Source organism: Engystomops pustulosus, chromosome 4 (genome assembly GCF_040894005.1).
Source record: "Engystomops pustulosus chromosome 4, aEngPut4.maternal, whole genome shotgun sequence".
In the NCBI taxonomy this organism is placed as follows: domain Eukaryota; kingdom Metazoa; phylum Chordata; class Amphibia; order Anura; family Leptodactylidae; genus Engystomops; species Engystomops pustulosus.
The window spans coordinates 43,977,723-43,998,910 of NC_092414.1; the positions used below are offsets into that span (position 1 = coordinate 43,977,723).

The 21,188-nt window shown below is 40.3% G+C and overlaps 4 long non-coding RNA genes across 5 annotated transcripts in view; 2 read left to right on the top strand and 2 right to left on the bottom strand.

Annotated features, from left to right (window-relative positions):
• Positions 1 to 7,220, top strand: part of LOC140126392 (uncharacterized) — a 32,204-nt gene extending 24,984 nt beyond the window's left edge. Inside the window, exons 2-4 of the long non-coding RNA XR_011854824.1 lie at positions 5,317 to 5,458; positions 5,550 to 5,703; positions 6,289 to 7,220. This is a non-coding gene — a long non-coding RNA (uncharacterized lncRNA). The remainder of the gene's footprint in view (positions 1 to 5,316; positions 5,459 to 5,549; positions 5,704 to 6,288) is intronic.
• On the bottom strand, positions 5,243 to 9,756 carry LOC140126393 (uncharacterized). The gene is made up of 3 exons (XR_011854825.1): positions 9,580 to 9,756; positions 6,897 to 7,029; positions 5,243 to 6,620 (listed from the first exon to the last, which is right to left on the bottom strand). It is a non-coding gene; the product is annotated as an uncharacterized lncRNA (long non-coding RNA).
• Positions 9,757 to 12,469: 2,713 nt separating this feature from the next.
• Positions 12,470 to 13,160, bottom strand: LOC140128948 (uncharacterized). The gene is made up of 3 exons (XR_011855205.1): positions 12,894 to 13,160; positions 12,688 to 12,794; positions 12,470 to 12,610 (listed from the first exon to the last, which is right to left on the bottom strand). It is a non-coding gene; the product is annotated as an uncharacterized lncRNA (long non-coding RNA).
• Positions 13,161 to 13,624: 464 nt separating this feature from the next.
• LOC140128949 (uncharacterized) lies at positions 13,625 to 18,752 on the top strand. 2 transcript variants are annotated; one of them, XR_011855207.1, is made up of 3 exons: positions 13,625 to 13,702; positions 18,403 to 18,532; positions 18,637 to 18,752. It is a non-coding gene; the product is annotated as an uncharacterized lncRNA (long non-coding RNA). The 2 variants fall into 2 exon arrangements; XR_011855206.1 differs by lacking the exon at positions 13,625 to 13,702 and adding an exon at positions 16,677 to 16,852.
• Positions 18,753 to 21,188: the final 2,436 nt, after the last annotated feature.

Below are 21,188 nucleotides of genomic sequence, written 5' to 3' on the forward strand. Positions count from 1 at the left end.
CCAGAGAGCGAATTGAGAGAAACTTTTTCTGGCCGGGTATTTATAAAGCGGTCGATGTATTTTGTCAGTCCTGCCCGGAGTGTCAAATTAACACTCCTCGGCCGCATTTTCGCAACCCACTCATTCCCCTTCCAATTATTGAAATTCCATTTGAGCGTATTGCTATGGATCTTGTGGGTCCACTTCCTAAGTCCGCTAGGGGTCACCAACACATCTTAGTGATCCTAGACTACGCAACCCGCTATCCAGAAGCAATACCGCTCAGGAATACATCATCTAAGGTCATAGCAAAAGAGCTGTTCCAAATGTTCACCAGGACTGGTATTCCTAAAGAAATACTCACTGACCAGGGGACACCTTTCATGTACAAAATTACTAAAGAATTGTGCCGGTTGTTAAAAATTACACAATTACGCACCTCTGTGTATCATCCACAAACCGATGGGCTAGTGGAAAGATTTAATAGGACACTGAAAGGCATGCTCAAAAGGGTGGTGGATAAAGACGGGAAAGACTGGGATTGTCTTCTTCCCTATTTAATGTTTTCTATAAGGGAGGTTCCACAGCAATCTACAGGGTTCTCACCCTTTGAACTCCTTTATGGAAGACATGTACGAGGGCTCTTAGACATTGCTAAAGAAACTTGGGAGCAGGAACGCACACCACATAGAAGTGTTGTTGAGCATATAGCTCAGATGCAGGACCGCATAGCAGCAGTAATGCCAATGGTTAAAGAGCATATGCAGCAAGCTCAAGAGGCTCAGGCAAGGGTCTACAATAGATCTGCTAGGGTCAGAACTTTCCAACCAGGTGATAGAGTGTTAATTCTGGTACCCACAGTAGAAAGTAAATTTTTGGCAAAGTGGCAAGGGCCCTATGAGGTTGTTGAAAGGGTTAATGAGGTTATTTATAAGGTATATCAACCAGGGAAAAGAAAACCCTACCAGATATACCATGTTATCCTCATTAAACCCTGGAAAGATCGTGAGGTGCTTTGTGCCACAAAGCAGCCTCAACAGTTTCCGAGCAATGTATTGCCTGAGGTTTATGTCGCTGAAACTTTATCCGCAGTTCAGAAACAAGAGGTCAGGGAGCTGCTGCAAAGGAACAGGGAAACATTCTCTGAGTTGCCGGGACGTACCAACCTTATAAAGCATGATATTGTGACACAGCCAGGAGACGAGGTTAAGTTGCGCCCATATCGTGTACCCGAAGCCCAGAGACAGGCAATCTCAGAGGAAGTAAAGAAAATGTTTGACCTTGAGGTTATTGAAAAATCACAAAGTGGTTGGTCTAGCCCAATCGTTCTCATTCCCAAACCCGACGGTACCCTGAGATTTTGTAACAACTTTAGGAAGTTGAATGAAATCTCAAAATTTGATGCCTATCCTATGCCCAGGGTTGATGAATTGATAGAAAGGTTGGGTCCGGCTAGGTATGTCACTACTCTGGACCTTACTAAGGGCTATTGGCAGGTTCCATTAACTAAAGAGGCAAAGGAAAAGACTGCTTTCTCTACCCCAGACGGCCACTATCAGTATAAAGTACTCCCTTTCGGCCTACATGGTGCACCAGCCACTTTTCAGAGGTTAATGGACCTAATTTTGGAGCGTCATAGAACATATTCAGCAGCCTACCTAGATGATGTGGTTATCTTTAGCCCAGATTGGGAATCTCATCTAGGGAAGGTACAAGCTGTCTTGGATTCCTTGCGGGAGGCCGGCTTAACCGCCAACCCAAGAAAATGTAAAATTGGTCTAGAGGAGGCTAGATATTTGGGGTATAACATTGGAAGAGGAGTCATCAAACCCCAAAGTGACAAAATTGAGGCAATTAAAAACTGGCCTCAGCCCATTTCCAAAAAGCAGGTCAGAGCCTTCTTGGGCATAACGGGTTATTACAGGAGGTTTGTGCCAAACTTTGCCACTATTGCCGCTCCTCTCACAGACCTTACCAGGGGGTCAATGTCCAACATGGTAAAGTGGAATGAGGAGGCAGAACAGGCTTTCCAGCGATTGAAGGACGTGCTGTGTAAGAGGCCGGTATTGATTTCTCCTAACTTTAAGGAGGAGTTTATACTGCAAGCAGATGCCTCTAATGTTGGGTTAGGGGCTGTCCTTTCTCAGGTAAAAAATGGGGAAGAGCACCCTGTAATGTACCTCAGCAGAAAACTAACATCTGCTGAAAAAAATTATGCGATAATAGAAAGGGAATGCCTTGCTCTGAAGTGGGCCATTGAGTCTCTGAGATATTATCTCCTGGGCAGACAATTTAGACTAGTCACAGACCACTCAGGGCGCGTTCACACGTTGCGTTTTGGTTGCGCTTTCATTGCGTTTTACGCATGCGTTTACCTGTCATGTCGGAGACGCAAGCGATTTATTTGTAATGATTCGTAATGGGTTTTGTGTGCACTTGTTCAATTGATGCGTTTATGTTTTATGGATGCGTCTCTAACGCAGTGAAGTGCTTAATTGGTTGCGTTTGCGTTTAGGAATTAAAGATGGACGGATGCGTTTGTGATGTTACTTTTAAATGTGTGCGTTTTGATTTTTGTCAAAGACGCATGCGTCTGATGACGCCTGCGTCAACGCGCCGACCAGCTACCATGGACAGTGTTTATTTACTTTTTCCCGCATTTTTACCTCACAACATTACATCATCCATTTTGATGACGGGGCAGTGAAGTAGAAACTTCTCTCACAAGGATGTGGGCATACCACCGCTTGAATTTGGATGTTTCCTTTTTAATATCTTTGGTTAGTACAATGTGTTTGAATTTTATGTATTTTAGGAAGGCCATTGTACTTTTTAATGTCCTTTTTGAAGTTATTTTTGGGCTGTGAAGCAAGATTTAATTATCTGTTGGTATTTGTAACTTTAATTGTGGTTTTTTTGCAGGATTAGTGTTAGGAAGATTTGTCCATCTTCATGTATGTTTTTGGCTATTTCTTTGCCCTTATTTTGTTGTTCAAATTTGCTGCTTTCGTTCCAATTTTAAGTTATGACGTGTCCCTGTCTATATTGTTTTTTATTTTTTTTTAAATTTATTATTTTTTTAAAAGGTAATTTGTTTTTGTCCTTGTGAAAATTCACACTGTCACTTTTTTTATTTTTGGATATGTCTCTAGTATATTTTTTGGATTTATGTGCTAGGCCTCATGCTCACAACAAAATTATATCTTCTCTCCAGTCTATGGCTTAATTTACACAATGTATGACCGATGTACAGCATGTATACCATGTTGCTGTGGAAAGGCGCATAGGATTAGCGCAGCTCACATCCACCCTTCTACATTGGAATATACTGCACTTGGAGGTGTATCCCGTTGTTTTTTTTTTTTTTTTTTTTTTCATAGGGATACAGTGTTACATTGTTGCATATGTCTGCTGCACTGTTCCGCTCACGTACAGGCCTGTGAGGCCAGAGAAGTCGATGTGCCACTTATATCTTTTTAACGTATATATGTCCACCATGTGTTTGTGTTAAATGTTATTTTTTTTTTAATTTTTTTTTTTTGATGGGAACCTTTATTTTTTTTGGTTTTTTTATTAAAATTTTTGAATTTGTTTTTGATATCTTGTAATGGACTTGTCTATGTTTTTTATTTTTAATTTTAATGTAAATTCTGGATGACTGCACATCCTATTTTTTTAAAAAAAATTTTTATTTTTTGAAAATTCACACACGGTATGCTGGCTTGGGGCAGGTCTGGAGGGGGATGTTTAACCCCTTTACGTTGTTTTGCAGATATATCCGCCACGGAGCTGTGAAGGTTGTATGAAGAAGGCTCACAGGCTGAGCCCTCTTCATACCGAGATGGTCTTTGCTGCATCTTGCTGCAAAGACCCATTGCTATCATCCGCGGTCTGTCCTTGCACCAATGCCGTTTTTTTTTGTTTTTTACAGACGGCGGCACTTTAACCCCTTAAGGACGCATTGATTTTCATCTAATTTCTCCCTCTCCTGCTTCTAAAAGACATATCTTTTTCATTTTAACGTGTAATGAGCTGTGTGAGGGCTTATTTTGTGCAGAGCAATTTTTACGTTCCCCTAATGGAATAATAACTAACATCAGGTGAAATTTAAATTTGTTATGCAAAAAAGAAGCCCTCACACAACTCTGTTCAATGAAAAATAAAATCGGTACTTTTTTTGGAAGATGGAGAGCAAGAACTTTGCTAAAAGACACAGTGTCCTTCAGGGGTTAAACAACGTTGCACAGTCACACACTTGTTGACAGATATGCAGATTCAAATTTGTGTCCTGTGCATGTACGTACCCATGAACGTCGGTGTGATTGATACCTAACTTGATGATCAATGTGTGTCTCTTTGCCAAAATTCATTTTTTATTTTTATTTTCCCTTCAGAAGGAATACCTGTTGTTCCATCAAATTCATGTTGGCAATGTTCTTGTGTAAATGGTGTGCTACTTTAACCCCTATGGTACTCAGTGTATTTGTGCCTTTATGATGCTTTAGGTTTCAAATCTTCCCAGGTTTATTTTTTATTGGAATTTCATGGCTTAATGGATTGCTGTGCTTTTTCCAAAAAAAAAAGGGCAGAAAAACGTCCCCTCACCTTATACCCAAGTCAATGTATACCCAAGCACTGCTCCCCCGATGTTCGTGCGGCTCCTCTTCAGGCATCCGCGCCTGTATTCTGTCTTCTGCATGGCGTCGCCATTGTTTTTCGCCCGGGTGGCACCTAGCATGACGTCAGCAGCAGCCCATCATACTAGGCGCCGGACGGGTGAATATCAATGTCGGCGCCCAGCAGAAGACACAAGATGGCCCTGAAGACGACCAGCGCTGCATAGTGCGGCCACCGGAGGGTGAGTATCTAATTTTTTAAAAACATAAATGCTGGGCTGGCTGTATACTACTAGGGGCAGGCTGTATACTATTGGGGCAGGCTGTGCTGGCTGTATACTACTGTGGGAAAGCTGGCTATATTCCAGGGGGTGGGTGCTGTGACCAATGCATATTCGACCCTTGGCTTATACTCAAGTCAATATGTTGTCAAAGTTAATGAAGGTAAAATTATGTGGCTTGGGTTATACTCGTGTCAGCTCTTACTCAAGTAGATATGGTTATTTGTTTACTAATTTTTTAAATAAAAAATAGACTTGAACTAAAAAGTGTTTGTTTTTTCAACCCCGGCTTCACAAATCACAATCAGAACTAAATATGCTTTTTTTAACATGTTTATTTAATTTTTAAATCTATGATGTTGCACTTTACTATGGTAGTCCTTATTTTACAATATTTCTATGTTGAATCTTATTAATACAAGAAATTGATTAATTTGAAGGTGAAAGAACGACCTCTTCTGTGGAATGCCAAACACAAGTCCTATGCGGATAATGCAAAGCGCAAATTGGCATGGATAGAAATTTGTACAAAAGTCCATTCAACGTGGGATACATTGTCTAAACGTGAAAAAGAAACATTGGGTAATTATTGTCAGATCATTAAAAGCAATCACAAAATGAATATCCACCATGTTAATATATTTTTAATATTCTTAAATATTTGACTTATTAGAAAATGATCTTCGCAAACGGTGGAGATCCTGTCGTGATCGTTTTCGCCGTGAGGTTGCACAAAATGAGAAAAGTGGGGCTTCACCATCTCGCAAGCGTCCATATCCGCATTTTGAAGAACTGCTTTTCCTGCTTCCAACACGTTCCCTACGTCCGTAAGTTCATTTGAATCTGACAAAACATGACTTGGTTGAACAATTTTAATTATTGTATTTTCACTTGTATGCCAATAAGGATTGTGTGAGTTCATGTGTGTTCATCCATTTTGAGGCTCGTCTTTGATCTTCTCTCAGCCACATTAGCCGTCATCAACATTTTCATGAAATCTGACGTCAAGCGCAACACTATGACGTCATGTTCTCCGCAGCATCATAGTGAGCAGAGAGAAGACCAAAGCGGATCCTCATGCATCCACAACTATGAGTGTGATCCACAATGAACAAGGGTGCACTGGATTCAGAGTAGTTATATTCTAGAATGTTATAAATGTTATAGCTGTGCTTTTGAAAAAAGTCAGGTGGCTGGCAGCCTACATACTTTGAGACTGAGACAAAAGCATTCGGTACCCTTGGCGTACGCAAAATTCAATAGCTAAATGCTTTTTCTCTGTATGTCTTTTACTTGTGTATATCCACTTACGAAAATTGCTTACAAACTTAAGATTTATGTGAATAAATGCTTCCTAAATTTAAAAATGAAAATAAAATTTTACAAAGTAAAAAATTGGTCATGTTCAACAGAACACAAGGCAACATTTCAGAAGAACCAACCCCCGAAAACCAGGACAGTGGCGAAGAAGAGGATATTAGGCCGAATGTAAGCCCCGCATCAGCAGATGAGGAGCAACCCGAGCAACCAATGCATGACTATACTGTGCTTGGTGATTCCCCTCCTGAAACCGAAGAAATTGTTCAACGTCCAAGCACGTCACGCAGGGGTCGACGCCGGACCAGTCGCCCTTCAGTTGATGAAATTTCACCAATAAACTGAAGCTGTACGTATGATGCAAAGAGTTAATACACCAGATATGTATGATGGGTTTGGTACTGCTGTTGCAGGACAGTGCAGGAAACTAGATGAAACAAAAAGAGACACATTTATGTCATTTGTTATGATAATTGCTGAATATTTTGCAAAAACACCAATATTACCACCACTAGCTGTTCTTGAGCGTAAATTACGTTTTGCTCTAGCAACGCCAAGTTCAAACACCATCCAAGGCCAAATCCGACCCGTCACACATAGGCAGCCTTCAGCAACCGCAGCAAGTGTAAATGTTACACAGCGCAGTACTATTCCCACACAAGTGCAACCACAGGCATATGACCCCGCTTCAAACACATCTTACCTTGGATTGTTAAATGCGGATCTCAGTTCATGGGGCACTGAGGTGCAAACACACGATTTGCAAACTGTCACCCCACTCCCTATATCCACATTTGAATTTGGCCCCTCAACATCTGCCGGTTTGAGCCATGTTCCTGACAAAAATAAAAAAAATGAATCTTTTTGAATAGTTTTGAAAAAACTTTGGGTCTTGCAATACCTTTATGTTGCAGAATGTTTACATTTTATAGATATTAATATATTTTTTGTTACAGTATTTTTAATTGTCTCAGGGATACGAAATACTTAATGTGATACTTTAAATATATTTAGTTTATTTTGTTGATGTGTAGTCACCAAACTCCTACTCTTTATAAAAAGGCATATTTGAGTGTCATATTTTTTTAAATTGTTACAAATATGATTCCAAAAATTTTATGCATATAAATTTGACAAACAATGGCAAATTAAAGTTAACATACCACTTAAAAATGTTATATTGGAACACAGATACATAGCACCAGCTCAGGCATTTCTGTTGCAATAACATATTTGCATAAGTCTAATAAAGGCATTATGTACATTTTAAAGGAAACTAACATTTATATTGTGGGGCAACACACTATGGCACAACACCAAATGCGTGCGCACATGCGTGTGGCAGATTCTGAAGTGCTTTAGAGCCGGTGACGTCAACAAGCTCTCCGGCACACTTGCGTCTGGACAATTTCCCATTGTAAAGTTGCGCATGCCAAAGTGTGCCTAAGAGCTCATTGACAAATAAAAATCCGGGGCATTTTAAAATACTGGACAAGCATGGTGCGCCGTGCCCTAGTGCGTTGTGGCAATTTAAAAGATAGATTTTCATTTAAATCGTTCATAATATCTTTATCAAAATAATGTAAATTTTTACGGGAACAGAACAGCCGGAGCTTGTGCCATTTTTTTGAAAAAGAAATTTACAAAAAAAAAAAAAAAACTGGGTATTTTACCTTTAATAATCCATGACAAGTCTATTATAATTTTCAAATAATTTTAAGATAGTTCCATGGAAGGACACATGTCCAAATATAATCCACTTTTTTGACATGACAAATTTTTTTTTACAAAAAATGTTGTTTAAGATACCTTAGACAAAGTAATTTTTTTAAAAAACACATACAAAAAATGGCTGTGTTTATTTTTGGCAGCATATTCCTTCAGTTTTAAAAAAAGGAATTATATGATACTTGCATTTTTTTTTTAGAAATTTAGTAAAATTTGAAAGTGATAATGTCAAGATGTGCAAAATTAAATTTTTGCCAACCACAAAATGGATGTAATTTCACATATTTCTTATTGTGCATGTGCCCTTCCATTGAATTTTTAGGAACAAATGTGTTTTTTTTTTTTGTGTGGAGTGATGTTGACTACCGTATTTTTCGGACTATAAGACGCACTGGACCATAAGACGCACCTAGGTTTTAGAGGTGGAAAAATAAGAAAAAAAGTTTTTTTCCCCAAATAGTGTGCTAAAACATTTAATAAAGTAACAGTAAAGTAGCGGCGCCTTACGGGGCGGTGCAGCCATGTTTCTCTTTGGAAAGGGGTAGGGGGGAGCAGACTTTATTAGGGGGACATTTTATGGGACACTGTTACCTGGTGCTGAAGGATGGCTCCCGTGCTGACACTACAAGTGTTCTGTCAGATTCTGCTCTATACAGAACACTTGATGGTAGGGGAGAGTGTTGTTCCTTTGACCCAACACTAATTAGCTAGGGCTTGGCTAGCAACAAGCTCAGCCAACCAGTGTTGGGGGCAGAATTAGTGATGGGAATTACGCTCTTTAGATAGAATTATGCTGACACGTAGTCAGGGGGTCTCAAGAGTTACCAGGGCTGTATAGGTATGAGTATATGTGACAATGGTCACAAGAGCTTACAATCTATGAGGAGGAAGGGCACTGGCGGTGACAATGCTTGTACAATGGTCACAAGAGCTTACAATCTATAAGGAGGAGGACACAGGAGATGACAGTGCTTGTACAATGGTCACAAGAGCTTACAATCTATGAGGAGGAGGGGACACAAGAGGTGACAATGCTTGTACAATGGCCACAAGAGCTTACAGTCTATGAGGAGGAGGACACAGGAGGTGACAGCGCTTGTACAATGGTCAGAAGAGCTTACACTCTATGAGGAGGAGGAGGACACAGGAGATGACAGTGCTTGTACAATGGTCACAAGAGCTTACAATCTATGAGGAGGAGGAGGACACAGGAGGTGACAGTGCTTGTACAATGGTCACAAGAGCTTACACTCTATGAGGAGGAGGGGACACAGGAGATGACAGTGCTTGTACAATGGTCACAAGAGCTTACAATCTATGAGGAGGAGGACACAGGAGGGGACAGTGCTTGTACAATGGTCACAAGAGCTTACAATCTATGAGGAGGATGAGGGGACACAGGAGGGGACAGTCCTTGTACAATGACCACAAGAGCTTACAATCTATGAGGAGGAGGGGACACAAGAGGTGACAATGCATGTACAATGGCCACAAGAGCTTAGTCTATGAGGAGGAGGACACAGGAGATGACAGTGCTTGTACAATGGTCACAAGAGCTTACACTCTATGAGGAGGAGGAGGACACAGGAGGTGACATAGACTGTAAGCTCCTGTGATTTTGTACAAGCACTATTTGGGAATTGTTCAGTTTCACACACCTTCTGGTACTGGTCACATCTTCAGTGTTATTTGATGCCCCTGCAGCATGAGCAGCTGGGAGAAGACAGTGACCTGTCCGGCATCAGTCACAGTGAGAGCTCCGTGCTGAGGGGGCGTGGCTTGTGCTTCCCTTCATCAGATAACCTGGAAGTGGTGTCACAGTCAGTGTGCACTGCACCAGCTCCGCTGCTCACAGAAACTAGCAGGCGGCAGCTGTGAGTGGAGCAGAGCTCAGCACTGCCCCTGCTGCGCTTACTGCCATGTGCCGTCCTCCATTCCCTCTGGCACATTCGGACTATAAGACGCACCACAATTTTTTCCCCATCTTCTGGGGAAAAAATGTGCGTCTTATAGTCCAAAAAATACGGTAAGTTGCATAGATTCTTGAATGTTAACTTTGATTTCTTTCAAGAAAAAAAAAATAAATAAAAATGTGGAGACAATGATACGAGGGTTTTGATGCAAGAACCCAAGTATCCAGCCATAAGGTACTGGCCATTTTGTTAATTTGTATATTATATTTATGTTTTGAGAACTTGAATTTGGAACAGTGAGAAAAAAAATGATGGGAATATGTCAATGAAAATATTCATTTGGTACTTGAATCCTCCCAAAAATTATACTAATTTTTATTTTCCCACATTTGAGATTGTTTTGAAATTAAAAATATAAATCTTATGTGTCAAAAATATGTGTGCTGGAACATACATTTTTGAATATGTTTACAATCAAACTGGAATAAATGCTGTTATTGTTAGTATTTTTTGGTAATATTTCTTAATTTTCAATAAAACATTTTTTTTTTTTTTTTAATGAACATTCATAAAATTTGTGTTGAAAATTGGAGAAATGTTCAAAATGAAGGAACTTTTCAAGCTACGGTACTCTGTGGACCTTAAGGTGGCACCATTTTCAAATTCTGGCCTGTATCACTCTAATTTAACTATATTCTTTAATTAAAAAAAGGCCAGCAGCACAAACAAAAGACGAAAATATTATGAGCAATAGGGTGCTATCATCAACTCTCAACAACAGAGTCCGAGATGCATAAAAATTTAAAGACTGAAGCACTCCAGTGCATATAAAAAACGGTGTTTTTAGTCCAACCTGTGCACAGATTTGTTAATAATCCCAGTATTTTCAATGAACTGCTGCCGTTTTTGATGTAAACGAATTTTCGGATAGGTTCGGAACACAATAAGATATCCATGTATTTTAACAGGTTTTTTGGTGTTTTAGGATTAATTAAAAACCAAAAAAAAAAAAAAAAAAAAAATTAAAAAATTAAACTTCAAAAATAAGAAATCAAAACGCTGGGTAAAGTCAAATACACTGCTCTCAAATAATTGAACATTGTACAGCAGTGAAAAATGTCGGAACATGCACAGCATGCGCAGACACTATACAGTGAGACATAGATGGGGTATGACTACTCAGAAGATTGTGAAGCCACAGAGAACTCTGCAGACTGTGTGCCTCCACAAAAGCGTATAACAGCCCCAGAAAAGTTGCTCCGGGGATACTATCTATAGCAGGAAGACCCTTACACGCCGTGGTCATACTTGACCAAACGTGTAAGTGGGTTAACCCGCTAAATCTGAATAAACTCCAAACAGTGGTGTAAGTGCGCAATGTCACCTGGGATAGGCAGAAGGCAGCCGCTGCTTCTGTTTCAGAATCCAATTGTGAGCCGGCCACAGAAGCAGGACGTTAAACTACGTCCCTGTGCGCAAAGTATATAGCCACAGGAAATAAGTGTAACAAACATGTTCACTGATGTTGAAAAATCGCTAAACTATTCGAAAATCATGTATTATAAAAAAATCTAAAGTAAACCAAAAACAAGTTTATTTTAAACAAAATACTTACAAATATGCAAGAACACAAATCTAATTAAAACTCAAAAACTACAGTTGGCTATACTGCCAGGTTACTGCACCTGCATCACTACAAAAATAATTAGTTAATTCGTCACGAACACGCCACCCCGAAACAATATGGCAATTACAAAGGTCCCTGGTGGGTTCTCTTAAAGGTTCCTCTGTACGCACTTGCATCATAGCTTCAAAATTGGGGTGACGTATGAAGTTATGAAGAACGCAGCAGGCTTTGACCAAAATATCCACATTATCCACATGAACACACAGGGAACCACGAAAAATGCGCCACTGATTAGCCAGGATCCCAAATGCACACTCAATAACTTTGCGTGCTCTGGCTAATCTGACATTAAATATGCGCTTACGATTAGTAAGTCCTCTGCTACAAAATGGACGAACCAAATGGGATGAAAGGCCAAAAGCTTCATCCCCAATAAACACCAAAGGCAGACTGGTGTTTGTTCCTGACAGTGTTTTGGGGGTTGGCACATTAATGTGATTCACAATTAATTGTTTCCCCATTGCACTGGTCTCCCAAATGCGCGAGTCATTGGTGCTGCCATATGACCCAGTCTCAATTGCGATGAAATTGGAGTCAGCATCAGCCAATGCAAGCAGCCCAACAGAAAAAAACTTTTTATAATTAAAATATTGTGACCCAGAATTGGGGGGCTGGATGACACGTATGTGCTTGCCATCGAGAGCACCAATACAATTGGGAAAGTTGGTTTTAGCCAAAAAGTTTGCTGAAATTACATCAAATGCATGCAGATCGGGAAAGGGCATAAATATTGGCTGAAGCTTTTGCCAGATGACAACGGCAGTTTCTCTAACAATATATGATATTGTGCTTTTGCCAATAAGAAACTGTAGACGCAGGGAGCCATAGCTTTCGCCACTTGCAAGGAACCTGAAAATAAACAATAAGCCAAATTATTAAGGGCACATCATTTTTTAAAATTAGTACTTTTTAAACACAGTAAAAACCTAAAGCAAAACCTACCGCAAAGTGACTAATAAACGCTCCGTTGCAGAAATCGCACAACGCATGACAGTTTCTTTTTTTGATAAATCCGAAGAGCACAACTGCAGTAAAAGGTCAAACTGCATGACATTTAGACGACAGAATGCCTTGAATTTAAGTGGATACCTGTATTTAGCAAAAAAATAGAGATTACGATCTATGTATTAAAAAAATTTAAAAAAAAACAAAAAAAAAAAAATTACCTTCGCAGCTCAGCATAAATTTTACAAAAATGACCATGGGTATCCCTTATCTGGAGCAGAGGGTGGATCCATAATCGTTTTGGCTGTAGACGCTGCAAACGCTTTTTCTACATTCACAAACACAAAAGAAAAAAAAAATACACTACAGTTGGGACAAATAGCAGATTAAAACAAAAAATCTTTACACAAAATTGAAAAAAAAATACCTGCAGAATTCGCCTTCTCCTTGACGCCATTCCCATAAGAATAGCCACTCCACCCATAAATAAGGGATGCATGGCGGACATCAAAAGATAATGTGAAATATCTTCAAATTTCAAACAGTCACGCACACAATCAGCAAACTATTCTCCAAAAGACTATTCTCCTTTAAGAGCACACAGTAGCAGGACCAGACGCATCTAGCACAAAATACAGGAGGTGCGTTTGCAGTAATATATTGGCTAAACAGCTGTTTGAAATAATGAACTAATGAGTGCATGCGTTTGCGTTTGTTGAAAGAATGGATGCGTTTACACGCACATGCAAAACGCATGCGCCCGAAACGCAATGAAAGCGCAACCAAAACGCAACGTGTGAACGCGCCCTCACCCTTAAAATGGATGGCCCAAAATAAGGGGAAAAATGCGAGAGTGACTAGATGGTTCCTTGCTCTGCAAGATTTTAAGTTTTATGTGGAACATCGTCCAGGAGCTCTACAAGGTAATGCGGACGCATTATCACGCGCTCATTGTTTAGTGACACAAGTTGCTCCTCCCCACAGGTCTGAGCAGAGGGGGAGGGTATGTAAGGCAGTGGCTGGAAAGGTCATCAATGGCATCTATATTCCAGCTAGGGTTTTCTCCTATGCTTGGTTAAGGGATGGCCATTGATGATTAATCCAGGTTCTGGGGCTGTGTTAATGGAGCTCGTTAGCCCACACCTGGTCGAGGGCTTTAGAAACCCGAGCTGCATCATGAGAGGACTCTCTCTGACCAGAGCTAGAGGTGCTGCTGTGTGTGATACAAGCCTGGAGGTAAAGACTGCCAATGCGTTTGTTTTGTACCCTTAGCCAGAGAGGGAAAAATGCTATTGTATTAGCTAGTGCCTAGACGGGCAGGTATTTTTGTTTTGTATTTTATTTCTGTCAGTTATGCACCTGTACAAGTTGGACTTGTGAACACAACTGACAATAAAAACTAAGAGTTGGACTCAGCGTCTCTGTGAACTGTCTTGGCTCTCACCAGTGAGCTGAACCCCTACAATATGTATTAACCCCTTAAGGACGCAGCCATTTTGTAGCTTAAGGCTCAGCCCCATTTTTTGTATTCTGACTTGCGTCACTTTATATGGTTATAACTTTTGAACACTGTTACATTTTTTTCCCAGACATGTTGTACTTCATTTTAGTGGTAAATGTTGGCTTTATTTACAAAAAAAATAAAACATGATGAAATTTTTGAAAAATTTGCCAAATTTCGAAATTCTAAATCATTGCGTTTTCAGGCAGATAGATTTACCACCTAAATAAGTTGCTGAATAACATTTCCCATATACAGGCGGTCCCCTACTTAAGAACACTCGACTTACATACGACCCCTAGTTACAGACGGACCTCTGGATATTGGTAATTTATTGTACTTTAGTCCTAGGCTACATTGATCAGCTGTAACAGTTATCACAGGTGTCTGTAATTGGGATTTATTGTTTATCCTGGTTCTTATGACAACCCAACATTTTTAAAATCCAATTGTCACAGAGACCAAAAAAGTTCTGGCTGAGATTACAATGATAAAATATACAGTTCCGACTTACATACAAATTCAACTTAAGAACAAACCTACACACCCTATCTTGTATGTAACCCGGGGACTGCCTGTATCTACATTACATTTTCATAATTTTTTTTAAAGTCTGGATAATTTATTTTGGTGTCTCGTGGCTTACAATCAAATATCGATTTTCCGTATTTTCAGAATTGACTATTTTGGGATAAATACTATTTTGAATGAAATTTTACATATTTAACATCAAAAACCCCCTATATAATCAACCCCTCAAACTATCAGAAACAGCTTTTAGGAAAATTGTTAACCCCTTCAGATCTTCATAGTAATTACATCAAAATTGGTAAATTTTGTTGGTTATACTTTCATTTAGCACCAAAATTTACACATTTCCAAAAGATAAAAAGAGAAAACCCATCTTACAATTTGTTAAGCAATTTCTCGGGAGTACAGAGACCCCCCCCCCCCCCCCCACGTGTGACTGTTACTTGTTTTATGGCCACACAGCGAGGCGCACAATGGAAGCAGCACCCTGCAGTTTCCTCATTGAAATTTCCTCATAAAAATTTAAGCTTTTCCGTTATTGGGGCCATGTGATGGAATTTTTTTGCTGGATGATATGCTTTCTGCATTGTTACCATTTTGGGGTTGGTATCCCCTATTGTTGAAAATTTCTGAACTTTTTTTTTATTTTAAATTTTTTTTTTTTGGTGTTCCCTGTATAGCCTAATAATCATGATATCTTTATTCTATGGGTCAATACGATTACGGGGATACCATACTTGAATATTTTTTATTACGTTTCACTAAATTTGCCAAATAAAACCTAAAATCTATCATTTTTGCATTTACTATTTTGGCTTTGGAGCTAGTTGATGACTTGTGATTTGCGGGACATGTTGTCCTTTGCAACAGTATCATTCTGGAGTACATATGTTTTTTTTTACTTTTGATTGCATTTTTTGTGGAATTCAATAGGTAAAAATCATAATTTTTGGCAGGTTTTTAACTTTTTTTTTTTTTAACAGAGTCTATTTACTTTCACCGTATATACTCAAGTATAAGCCGAGACTCCCAATTTTATCACCACAAACTGGGAAAACCTATTGACCCGAGAATAAGCCAAGGGTGGGAAATGCATTGGTCACAGCCCCCCCCTGTATATAGCCAGCAAGCCCCCAATGGAATATACAGCCTGCCCCCTGCGGTGTACGGGCCAGCCCAGCCTGCCCCCTGCGGTGTACGGGCCAGCCCAGCCTGCCCCCTGCGGTGTACGGGCCAGCCCAGCCTGCCCCCTGCGGTGTACGGGCCAGCCCAGCCTGCCCCCTGCGGTGTACGGGCCAGCCCAGCCTGCCCCCTGCAGTGTCATTGCGGCTCCTCTTCTGGCTTCCCGGCTCTTCTTCATTCTTCTGTAACAGGCGGCAGGACGTGGCGCCTTTCCGGCAGCAGCGTCGCTCCGTTCTAAGCAGTGACACAGGCGTCATGACGTCACGCGTCTGTGTCACTGTGCGGAGCCGCGGCTCACAGGAGAGCCGCTTGAAGACGGGACCCGCGCGCCGAGGGAGCAGCTGCCTGCAGGTGAGTATGATTTTATTATTTTTCATGTATTTTAATTAATTAAATGAGGCTAATAATTAATACTGGGGGGGGGGGCGCTATATATATCATATGGGGCCAGAATTATTTTATACTGGGGGGGGGGGGTGATGGAATGCTGTGTATTTTATTTGGGGATATAATTATTTTATACTGGGGGGGATACTATATATTTATATTATTTGGGGCTATACCATAATTATTTTATACTGGGGGGGGGGGGATGCTTTATATATTATTTGGGGTTATGATTGTTTTATACTGGGGGGAGGCTATATATATTATTTGGGGCTATAATTATTTTATACTGGGGGGAGATGCTATATATATTATATGGGGCCAGAATCATTTTATACTGGTGGGTGCTGTATATATTATATATCACTATATCACTAAGCTGGGGGATGTATATGGGATACAGTATATTACTAAGCTGGGGGGGGGCTGTATATCGGGTACAATATATTACTTAGCTGGAGGGGCTGTATATGGGATACAGTATATTACTAAGCTGGGAGGGGACTGTATATGTGGGGTGATTTTATGTGTGATTTTATCCCTATATAATGAAGGGATGTTTTGTATGTGGGGAGAGTGTGGTCAGTTGTGTTGTGAGGGGTATATATTATTTAGGAGCACAGTGTTGTTATCCAGGAGACTTTATACTGTAAGTGACTGTGGTATTTTTAGTGGAGATGCTGCACGGAGCTGAAGACATCTGGCCGTGAATTCAGCCGTGATACGTCATGGATTGGAGAACCCGGAATAAAGTTCTAGTGATGGAAGAGATTGTCATCTATAAGGTACTAGATGCCATTAATGCCTCTTAGATCCTGTAGTCAGTCACACAGTGTCACACAGGGTTGTTAATTGTTAGTAAAGTTTAAGGATTTACTTAACTGGGAGCGGGGGTGGGGGCAGCATTTTAATATTCGCCTCAGGCAGCAAATATGCTAAAATCGGCCCTGGGTCAGGTCCAGATACAGGCAGCAAAGGTACAGAATCGGGTACAAAACACAGAACACCAAACAAGATTGCAAGAGCACTAGATACACAGGTAAGACTTGAAGAATAACCAGCAAGGTATGATGGGAATGGGCAGGTATAGAAGACGCCTCCAGCAGCACACTGGGGGAACTGTCCATCAGGCTAGTAACTCTTGCTGAGCAGGGCTGAAATACAAGGAGCAGGGTGTGGCTCAGTTAATCCAAACACAAGCAGTAAGCCACAGTTCACACACAAATAAACACCATCTATTCCGCAAACTGCCTTGATTTTGGGTTTATTTGTTCACTCTGAAGTGAATGTGTTACAATATAGTGTCCTGGTTTGTTGTGCATTGTATTTTTTTTTTTTTTTTAAATGTTTCATTTTTGAATGGATTTTTGATTCTCTGTTCCAAGTTAAACATTGGTGTCCTTTTTTAAAAAAAAAATTTACTATTTTTTTAAAAAATGAAATTCTAAAAGCATTGTCTCCAATTTGTTTTTACGTGCCTCATCCTTGGTGCTGATACTCCAAATCTTCACTTTGCTAAAAAAAAAATTTTGTTGGTTATTTTAGCATTTTAACATCATAGGAAGGCAAAATACTAGGTTATATACCACAGGGGACTGGCTGACTCTTCTTACTATAGGACAAACCCCAGATTTAGGCTTCCAAAAAAGGAAAATATATTTTACACAAATTAAAATATCCCTGTTGGTTGCACTAAAGCACAGCACACACAGCCCTGCACCATTCGACCAGATACGCGCACACACAGCCCTGCACCATTCGACCAGATACGCGCACACACACACACTTCCCCTCTACCACCCCTTCTTGCCCTGTCCCAGCCCAGCATGTACCCATTCTCCCAGTATCAGATCCTGTGGTGATGTAAGAAAGATGTATAGGCAGAGGGAGAGAGCAGTACGGTCCTCTGGGAGATCGGGTGAAGCTCTATATCAGGGCATCACCCAATCTCCAATACAGCAGTCAGGAGGGGCTGGCAGTGCTGGATCCGCCTGACCTTCGGTCTATAAGACGCAGGCACTTTTTAGCAAAATTTTTTCTTACTAAAAAGTGTGTCTTATAGTAACAAAAATACGATAATACAAAGTCTTTAATTAGTGCATTTTTTTAAATAAAAATCACATGAGTCATGTAAAGATGAGTTTACAAAATTATCTTTTTTTTTGGTGTTCTCCTTTTTAATTTTATTTATCTAGATTTTTAAATTAAAAATGTGTAAATATATATATTTTTTATCTTTAAAAATAAATTATGCCAATAAATAGAAAAATAACTAATTAGAATTGTAGAGTTTAAGACGCTTTCTAATATTTCAAAATTCTTCAACCCAAAATAGGTGAAGGAAAGACCAATGTTATGGGACAAACATTATGCAAACAAAAGCAGAAGTCAGGCATGGCTTCAAATATGCAAGGAATTAACCAGTGATTGGGATGAAATGGAACCCAGAGAACAGTGGAAAATGGGTAAATGTCATCAATAAATAAATATTAAAGATTATGCTATGAATAGTGTGTATTGCAATTATATTTATTTATTTTTTTTGCATTAAAAAAAAAAAATTACAAAGAAGAGCAGGTACACAATAGGTGGCGGTCATGTAGGGATCGATTTTGAAGAAAAGTCGCAATTAATGAAAAGAGTGGCTTATCCCCGTCTCAAAAAAGACCATATCAGCATTTTGAGGAATTACTTTTTCTTTTACCAACTCGTGCCCTGCGTCTGGAAGTTTTTATTCATTTTTGTTTATCTTGACTTTTGTGGAATCCATTTAAACATTGGATCAATTCTAATGTTTTTAGGTCCGTGCTCTAGTACTTATGATTTTTTTATGTTTTTAAAGCTGTTTTTATATATTTATATATATTATATTTTTTTTTTAAATGGCCCGTCTATAGTCAAGTATAAGTGGAGTTTATCTGCCCAAAAAAGGCCAACTGAAAACATAAACTTACATACTCGCCTTCCTAGCGTCCGTGATGCTGGTAGAGGCTTCACCATGATTGATGCGTTTACTCTTCTGTCTTCTCTTTGTTGTATCAGTCGTCAGCCACACGCTCATGTGCTCTGCCGAACCCCACAAACTATGATGTGACCACTGGTGACATCATAGTATGCGCTGGCCAGCAGATCACATGACTGAGTCTGCCGGCTGTTACAGTGGAGAGAAGTCATAAGAGAACCCGCTGTTGGTACCTGTTGGAAGATGAGTATTTAAGTTTCTTTTAATGTGCTTTGCAAAATGCGTTATGGCTCCATACTACTGGGGACTTGCTGGCTATATACACTCTCCGGCCACTTTATTAGGTACACCTGTCCAACTGCTCGTTAACACTTAATTTCTAATCAGCCAATCACATGGCGGCAACTCGGTGCATTTAGGCATGTAGACATGGTCAAGACAATCTCCTGCAGTTCAAACCGAGCATTAGTATGGGGAAGAAAGGTGATTTAAGTGCCTTTGAACGTGGCATGGTTGTTGGTGCCAGAAGGGCTGCTCTGAGTATTTCAGAAACTGCTGATTTACTGGGATTTTCACGGTCTGAAAAAGAAAAAACATCCAGTGAGCGGCAGTTCTGTGGGCGGAAATGCCTTGTTGATGCCAGAGGAGAATGGGCAGACTGGTTCGAGCTGATAGTAAGGCAACAGTGACTCAAATCGCCACCCGTTACAACCAAGGTAGGCAGAAGAGCATCTCTGAACGCACAGTGCGTCGAACTTTGAGGCAGATGGGCTACAGCAGCAGAAGACCACACTGGGTGCCACTCCTTTCAGCTAAGAACAGGTAACTGAAGCTACAATTTGCACAAGCTCATCGAAATTGGACAGTAGAAGATTGGAAAAACGTTGCCTGGTCTGATGAGTCTCGATTTCTGCTGCGACATTCGGATGGTAGGGTCAGAATTTGGCGTCAACAACATGAAAGCATGGATCCATCCTGCCTTGTATCAACGGTTCAGGCTGGTGGTGGTGCTGTCATGGTGTGGGGAATATTTTCTTGGCACTCTTTGGGCCCCTTGGTACCAATTGAGCATCGTTGCAACGCCACAGCCTACCTGAGTATTGTTGCTGACCATGTCCATCCCTTTATGACCACAATGTCTGACCACAATGTATGACCACAACATCTGATGGCTACTTTCAGCAGGATAATGCGCCATGTCATAAAGCTAGAATCTGACTGGTTTCTTGAACATGACAATGAGTTCACTGTACTCAAATGGCCTCCACAGTCACCAGATCTCAATCCAATAGAGCATCTTTGGGATGTGGTGGAACGGGAGATTCGCATCATGGATGTGCAGCTGACAAATCTGCGGCAACTGTGTGATGCCATCATGTCAATATGGACCAAAATCTCTGAGGAATGCTTCCAGCACCTTGTTGAATCTATGCCACGAAGAATTGAGGCAGTTCTGAAGGCAAAAGGGGGTCCAACCCGTTACTAGCATGGTGTACCTAATAGAGTGGCCGGTGAGTGTACTTGTGGACAGTGACCAATGCATTTCCCAAACTTGGCTTATACTGGATTTTTAAGATTTTTTCTGTTTTTGTCTTTACATTTTTGGGCTTTGGCTTACGATTTGCTAAGATTATCCTCAAGTATATACGTTATGAATCTTGTCTAAAAATGTTAAATGTTTAAAAAAAAACTGTTTTAGTGAAATAATTAAAAAACAAACAAAACATACACTTTAAATCATTTCCCAAATATTACACATACCTTAAAACATTGAGGCAGTACACTTTTTAAACCCTTAAAGAGGATCTGTCACCCAATAAATAGGCACTAGGAGCTGCATACTAAATTAAGCAGATCCTATTGCAAAAACAAACGCAGCAGTGTTACAAGGATAGCGTTATTGGAAAACTACAATAAAGCTATCAAACACCGCAATACAAATGTGGGACCACTCTCAAAACGGTCTGCTGCATTCATGAGGGGGTGGTCCAATGTGCTGCCTCTTCCCCGTACCGCCCCACTCAATCCATAGCTCGACGGTGACTGCCATGCTTCATACGTCAGTTACTGTCCCTTATTCAGCCCACAATCCCACTCCGTATGAATACGCCAGACCGCCTTGAGAGTGGTCCGTCGTTTTAATTCTACTTTACAGCAGG